The sequence below is a fragment of the Oenanthe melanoleuca genome, chromosome 3, assembly GCF_029582105.1.
Source record: "Oenanthe melanoleuca isolate GR-GAL-2019-014 chromosome 3, OMel1.0, whole genome shotgun sequence".
NCBI classification, from domain to species: domain Eukaryota; kingdom Metazoa; phylum Chordata; class Aves; order Passeriformes; family Muscicapidae; genus Oenanthe; species Oenanthe melanoleuca.
In genome coordinates, this window is record NC_079336.1 from 33,379,265 (window position 1) to 33,387,509 (window position 8,245).

The 8,245-nt window shown below is 37.6% G+C and overlaps 1 long non-coding RNA gene and 1 other non-coding gene across 2 annotated transcripts; both read right to left on the reverse strand.

The window, feature by feature from the left end:
- Positions 1-4,062: 4,062 nt before the first annotated feature.
- Positions 4,063-7,540, reverse strand: LOC130251651 (uncharacterized). The gene is made up of 6 exons (XR_008840196.1): positions 7,433-7,540; positions 6,918-6,987; positions 6,271-6,350; positions 5,085-5,114; positions 4,716-4,768; positions 4,063-4,376 (listed from the first exon to the last, which is right to left on the reverse strand). It is a non-coding gene; the product is annotated as an uncharacterized LOC130251651 (long non-coding RNA).
- On the reverse strand, positions 4,565-4,635 carry LOC130251946 (small nucleolar RNA SNORD50). The gene has a single exon (XR_008840267.1). It is a non-coding gene; the product is annotated as a small nucleolar RNA SNORD50 (small nucleolar RNA).
- Positions 7,541-8,245: the final 705 nt, after the last annotated feature.

Below are 8,245 nucleotides of genomic sequence, written 5' to 3' on the forward strand. Positions count from 1 at the left end.
AAGTGAGGAGGGGATCAAGAAGCCCTGAGGGAGCGAGGCCAGGACAGCTGACCCGAACTGGCCAAGAGGCTATTGCATACTAGCATGCCATGCCCAGTACATAAACTGGGAAAAGCTGGCCAGGAGGCACAGATGATTGCTCAGGCTGGGCATGTTAGCAGGTCATCAGCAATTGTACTGTGTATCACTTGCTTATCTTGGGGTTTCTCTTTGTTGTCTTCATTTATGGTACAATTACCATGTTTAATTTCAATTCTGTTCTTATTTCAACCCATTGCTTTTACCTCTCCTCATATTCTCCTTGCCATCCTACCAGGGCAGGTAGGATATGGTACTTAGTTACTGGCTGCACTTAACCTTGAGACACACAAGAATTTAAGTCTCAAGTGCTTTTCACAGGACCCTAGTATCTGCAATACTCCTCACTCTGAAAGAAACCAAGGTAAGCCTAGGGCAAATTATTTCCTATTTTGTCAAGATGAGATGAAACACAGATTTAACAATAGCTGTATATTTTTCTTCAATTATCTTAAGACAATTTAAAAATACCTTTACTTTTCAATCAACTTATGAATTTCAAAGTAAGGCCCAATCATCTATTTCATTATAGTCCATTAATATCTTTTTTTCCACAAAAAAAAAAAAAAAAAAAAAAAAAAAAAAAAAAAAAAAAAAGTCTGATTAATGTCTGTCCCGAAATGAAGTTCATTCTTCACCAGCCACTATAAGCCTAGTGCCATTGTTGCTGGAAGAGTGTTTCTTCAGTTAGGGAGACCTCCAGTTTCAGGGAAAAAGATAGTATTTATTGGTCTGGTGAGAAATCTGAGGTGTAGCTCAGGGGTAAGAACATACATCAGTACTTCAAATTTTCACCCCCAACATAGCTCGGTTAAATAGCAAGGCTGTCCTAGCATCGGGGCCTTCACTGAACTTGACTTACCACTGTTTTCAGCAACATGAGAATCAAAAGTGACATCAGCTTTAAAGTGGGGGAAAAAAAGCTTTTACTTCAGCCCCCTCCCAATCCTACCCTCCCTACACTTATTAACATACCCACTACTTCATCTGTTTTACAGCCCACATATCATTCAAGTTTCAAATATTTCTAAATGGAGATAGGTCATAATTGCAAAGTAGTATTCAAATATAAATGAAAATCTTAGGAAATCCCCAAGAAAACTGCTGGAAAAGCTCTCTGTACTTCTCCTGTTCCTTATACTGGTTATCCTCAGACAGAATACTGAACGAGGCAGACTTTGTCCCACTCAATACAGCCATTCTTCTGAGCATCAAACACCACTTTGTCCTCCAGAGCCTGCAGGAAGTTTGAAACAATGGCAGAGAAGTACTGTCTTCATAGCCCTGATAGCTCAACTGGACTATCAACTAAAAAGCCACATGATGTTTGAAAGGAAACAGAATACATCATTCTAATTGTACTTTTCCAGTTTATATCCTCTGAGGGAAATACAAGGGCAGACAAGCAAAAATGCTTGTAAAACCGGTTGTAACACCAAAAAATAGAGAATGCAAATCATCAGACATGGATTTAAATAGCATATAAAGTCTCCATGTCTACTCCACTCATCTGAAATTACCATTTTTCTAATAAATTCATTCATACTCCAGATGATAGCTCAAAGGTTGTGCTCTAGGACAAAGGTAGGGAATGTGAAGAGAAGCTACCAAAGTTAGGCCAAACAATCTTCAATATAAAGAATACCTTTCATTGGGCAAAGCCAAACACTTCCTGACTGCTATGTCCATATTTGAATGTCTTATGGAATACTTTTCTTTACCAATCAGTTTCATTTCAACACTGGTTTGTAATTGGCAGAATACATATCACAAATTTTATATGGCAAATTTATACAGTTAAAAGCTTTCCTGCAGGAAAGATGGTAGGAACCCCAACACCAGCACACAATATAGCTGCAGCCAGTGACACACTCCTGCGGGATGGCAGCCAGACAGCACAGCTCACACTGAAATTTGTATTCACAAGGATCTGATACGTCGAGCGGGTGTCACACCAGCACTGGCACTCACAGAGCAGTGTGGGTGCTGTGGCAAGATAACCACTGCTAGCTTAGTTTCACTCACTTGCAACTCTTGATTATAGATCACAGCCTTCACCAGTAAGACAAGTTCTTCGGCAAGACAAAACTTCTCACCTTAATAAGGACTTTGTTACTTTAATAGTAGCAAAGCATTTATGCAGCGCTACTCTTGAATCTCCCATGTGGTTGCAAGGTACTCCTGCTCATAAGCTCAACATTCTTTTAATTACTAAGTCTCTCCTGGTTTTGCCCATTTACTAAGACTGATAAATGGCAACATTCCAGAAGTTTGTTTAACCACCGATTACTTGGACAAGAGCCCAACAGCCATGTGACACTTATAGCTCACCACTAATGATAGTTAGTGCAAGACTTTACTGGACTACAGCACAAAAGCAGCAAAGTGCTTTCATGCTGTTTGCTGCACAATCTTAAAAGCTTTAAATCTAACAATCTGTTTTGTAAACCCGAAGTTTCATGAAATGCTTTTGCAGAGAAATCCCATGCCACCTATTCCAAATGTGTCACACAGTAACTCTTCACAACTACATCTCCTTCTCTTTTATTAAACATCACTCCAGAAAATGTACCAGAAATCCACAACTGTTTTGAAACATATTAACCCCTTCCCATAAGGGTAAAAAAAGCCACTGTCCATCTTAAAATTGCTTATAAAATTACTTTACTACATAATTTTCAGTGCTCTGTAAACACTGCACTCCCTATACTACGAACACAAATTTTTTTATTAGCTACCAATTTTCAGTAGCTCTAAAGTACAGGATGGTTCCTCAAGCAAGTTCTGCAGCTCAATATTCAATGTCTTACCACTGGCCATATCTACCTTTTTATACACTGAGGCCAACCTTTTTCATGACCATTCTGAGACAGGCTTCCACCACATCAATATGCAGTAACTTTATTCCCTGGCACCCTTTATCTACTGGAGCAAATTCTACCTCCAAGTCCAACCCCAATAAATGTTTTAGAACATACAGAACAAGATTGTCATGACATACTTCAGGTACCTGAAATGCCACCCACAACCCTGAACCTTAAGTCTTATTTCACCCCCAACATCACAAGAGTAACTTTCACCAAGTTCACTGCATACACACATGGCATTCTCTTTCAAAGTTTTAACATTCTGTATTAACATCAGCCTAAAGATGGTACCTTTATTCTCAAAAAGGCATGCCTCTTCTGACCCTGTAATGAAGCCATATATAAATCCCTTTGAATACCTAATGAAGTACTTACCAAGTACTGCTGCTCTATTAACATCTTTAACATCTGGAAGAGACTGATCCATCTACGACTGACAACTTCTGGACTTAACAGCCAAGCAGCTCCACTAGATGCTGTTAACAGCACTCAGGCTTTTTGCAGATCTGCAGTGGGCAGATTGAGACTAATCTTACCTTCTCACTCTTTGAGTATAGTCAGTAGTTTTTGTCCAAGCACAGCATGAAGCATTGTGTGCCCAATACACGCTGCACCAATCAGCTCAAGGCCACACTGCCTCCATAGCTTTTGAGAAGTACAAGCAGTCAAGGAACACTGGTGTGATCCACAGCTGATGTCCAACAGCCATGACTTTAACATTCTCGTCTTTATTCAAAAACACGTACAAAACATTGCACATAAAAATATGCATCACTCTCAGTAACATTTGTTAACAGAAAGTATTCTTGAAAGCAATGAAGATAAAGCTATTTTCTAGTTTATTTCTGCAGATCTTGATATTCAATAGACTGATTTACCATTCCTTGCTCAAAAGAAGCAGCCTTTAGCTAAAGCACCTGGCCACTGCTTAATAAGCAAACCATTGGAGATGCTAAGTGAACCAACACATTCGTGGAGTTCAGCTGGTTCCTCAGCATCCCCTGTAGTAGCCTGATGGATACTCATTTTTGACATTTCCAATACACCCCATAAGCCATAGGGTTTTTTTATATATAATATATATATAAATATATATAATATATATAAATATATTATATATATAGTTTGGACCATTTCAAAAAGTTTTCCATGTACTGAAGCTCAACACTCCTTTCCCTAATACTGCTACACTTCCTAGAGAAGACAGTTAAGTGTTTTAGAAAGACAATGTTTTAAATATGCATAGACAGTAATTTTGGTCCACACACTCTTTCTGAAGACAGTATCTACTGAACAAAATTGCAGCTGTTTCAGTAGGCTTTTAAAAGCATGACATCCCACTCCAAGCCACAATCTCTTCAGGTTACACTTCCTTCTGGTTACATCATACACATTTGTCAAGCAGTTCTGACAAAGTGTTCCAATTCATCACTGAAAAAGAAGAACAAGATCTAAGTAAAATAGTTAATTCAAGACATAAATGTCAATTTGCAAGTAAGAACATAATGGCTTGAATTAGCATATTGCTAATTCTGAAAAAAAGCCACCACCAACCAAAAACTAAACCCAGAAAGACAGTTTAATACTTTTCAGATAGTTAAATAAAGTACTTTGGTCTCGTCTCAGATTCCGGATCCGTATTAAGTTTTTCAACAGGGAATTCAGGTTCGGGATAGGATCATCACAGATGAGACAAAAGCAGTACATGAAGAAAAAATCTAGTAGGAAATATTCTGTAAGGTTTCTGATTGCAGCTTTTCAGTTACATACCTGAAAAAGCCAAAAGCTCTTGTTCCTACTCGTTTTTTATAAAACACGTTTTCCTGTAAAAAGACATTATATCAGAGAAGTTTTCTTTCATCACTCAAAATACAGCTTGCATCTATTTAGCCTCTCATACAGACCAAACTGGATTATTCAACATGTGCTGCATTAGTATCAGCACACTGCAAGGTCTGTGAAACTTTAATCAGAAGTGGAGTCATATCACATTAAGGTTTGTTTTGCTTCTCTTGCCCAGCTATTGCTCAACCTGTGTATGAACATGACAGGAAGGGGGAATTACATTTGACTATTAGGATATCTGATACTGGCGATCTGCCTATCAGGATCAAAAATAATATTTATTGGAATTCATACCTTCTGTTCAGAAGCAGCATTCAAGCATCTCTGCAAAGACATAAAATGCATTGGTTAGTTAGCAGTAACAAGATTTGCTACTTTTAAGTTTTCTTTAGGTCAGCCATGGAAGTCACTCCCCTTTCTACTTGCAATAGTGCCTTATCTAAACAATACAGCATTTTATAGGCAGCACTGCTGCATAAATTTCACTCACACATTTGAACTTCACATGCTGGGAACTAACGAAGTATTTAAAGGTACCTTTCTTAAGGAGTAGAATAAAGTAAGAGATGTGTAGCAACACAGGAAAGTGAGAAGGTCTCCCACTCTGTATTTTAACTTTTTAACTAAAAGCAGCCTGTGGATATATCCAAGCACCAGTGCAATAAAGTGAATTTCACTGAAAAATATTAAGTTCAGATACTTTGGTGGGAATGAAGTTCTTGGAGGATCCACTGCTAATATTCTTAAAGCACAGTAAGCATTTGTGAGCATTCTTTCTGCCTGCTTCAAGTACATTATACCAGCCCCTGTGAAGTAGCTCATCTCTGGGGCTGAAATAGCTTTATTTAGAACTCACTATTATTTACCATCAAATTCCACCTTTGTCATTAACATGACTTTTCCTAAATGCTCACATCCAAGTGAGCCCTAAACTGTCCTAAGAGGATTGAAGTGCAAACATCATCACTAGTGTTCAAACACCAGTAACACTTTCTGACCACACCTGACCAATGCTTGTCATTTACCCTCTATAAGGCAGAATAGCTCAACTCTAACACTTCCTCCTGTCTGCTCCTTAAGGCACAAGCTTCTGCAACAGTATGCATTTGTGTCAGCACAAACCTGAGGTGGGTCTGAGTGAGCACCAACATTCTTATCCACAGCCTGGTGCATGCTGGCACCTCACTTGTACACAGCAACAGCATTAAACCAACACCAGCTGGGATGATTTATGATTGAAAGATTAAGTGGTTTCATCTTGGTAGCCAAAGCCTTATGAAGCTGCTCATCAATGTATCAGGTTTGGCAGTTTCAGCACAACTCATCATTATTCACAAATATCAGTGACAGGAACTGTAACACTACTCATACAGTCACATATTCCAAAAAAAAAGCTTTATGTCTTTCACTAGCAATGTACTAAAAAGGGAAGACAGTACAATCAACAGAAAATGCCCGCTGTTTAACCAGTAAGTATTACCTCGGTTTTATTTCCTGCTGCGAGGAAATATTTCTTCAGGATATGTCACATTCCTGTTACTAGAAACTGTTCATGCCAGTCTAGAAATGTGAGTAAAATCCCGAATTACAAGAAGTTCATGCATAATGCAACACATGCCAGTAAGAACAACCAAATTTTTATTTTGTAACAACCAGTTGCAAGCATTTGGGCCAAATAAAATGAATATAGATCCTGGAGTTCTTTCTTTCCAAGAAGCAAGGATATCAATTATACATTAAAAAAGTGAACACACACTTTTATTAAAATATGGGAACATTTGCTTATTTGTATTAATAAGCATCCAGATACCGTTTTTTTTTTTTTTTTTTAACTAAACACTTTCATACTTCTCTCCCAATAAAGTGCAAATTCACAATTAAAATCCATACTGAGGTAAACTTTAGATTTAGTATGAACACTTCAGGACAGGCATTTTACCACCTCCTCCAACACAAAAATCTGTTCCCAATCCCCCCAGCCCACACAGTTCTAGACCATGTCAAACATTCCCAAAATTACTGATACCTCAACTTCAAAGCTAATGACATAATTACTAATTTAATCCTGTGCATCTTTTGCTAATCCATTTATTGTTAATTTATCCCCCGTGATCATTTAGAACATACATGGCTTTCAGGAAAATCCACTTGTGTGTACCAAGTATTCTTCGACTTGTGATAGTCCTTCCATGAAGTGCTAAAATTAAAAACAAGCAAAATTATTTTTTAAACTAGAAAACATCTCTTCCTGTGGTCTAGGATTATCTCTCAAACTGACATTTTTATACAACAATTTAATACTCTTCTGGAACAGACTACAGTACCTGACAAGGTGAAATTTTGTAAGCAAAAGAAGTCCAACTAAGAACTGACCTACAGGCTGACTTTAACTAAAAGATCACCAAACCCAAAAATTATCAAGTAATTACGTGTCACTTCGATGGCAGTTATGGAAATGCAATGTAGTTTTTCATTTTTGTCCCACTCAGTAACTGTACAAAGCTGACAACTCTTTGGCACTTCCCATACTTTGACAGACAAAAATATAGAAACCAATTTATGAAACGTAAGTATTTGACTTGGTCAAGAACAGAAATTCAGTGTTATTTTTAGATCAACATTAAAATTTCCAAAGCTGTTACCTTAATGCACAATGTACTTGACGCCACTGAAAACCTCCTTTCCATCGTACCTAGAAACAAACATGGAGAGCCTTACAACTTGAAATCAGCAGATTCCTATTACCAGGCCAGTAAGTCACATACATTATGAGGCAATCATCAGCACTATCTCTAGAAGCAGCATATTAAGTACTAAATGACAAACTGCAGGAGAAAAGCACCAAAAAATGCAGTTTTAAGCAACAAAGCTTTAAGCTACACCCACTTGAACTGTCCTATGAAAAGCACTGTAGAAGTAACTGCACATACCCACTGTTAAACCTCAGTCCAAAGACATTTTATGGAAAAATCATCATCTCAAGGTTTTAATCACTTCTAAGAACTGATTTAAGTTGGTTTAGAGAATTGTTTAAACACTACATGTAGCAATCATCAAAATCCACCAACTCAGGCAGCTTAAGAAACGTGTGACATTACATTATTAGTTGAATGTGCTTATTCAAAGTATCTCACTCTGTACTACATAGATCTAATAAATTGAGCCATGAAAGGTAACCTATCACACATTTGTTTCAGATCACAAAAACAAAGCTAAAGAAACCTCGAGTTAAGCTTCCACTTCTTGTGTGCAATAAGCTTTATGCTTACTGAGTAAAATAAACCAAATAATCATGGGTTACTAATGTTTTTAAGTTTCAAAAATTCACTGTTCAGTAATCTAATGTGTGACTCAAAGACTGTCAGAGTAGCTAATTAAACACACAATGAATGCACCGGACAACGTCCTATGTAAATCCACCCACATCCTAATTTTTGCTTGCAGGCAAGATCCTG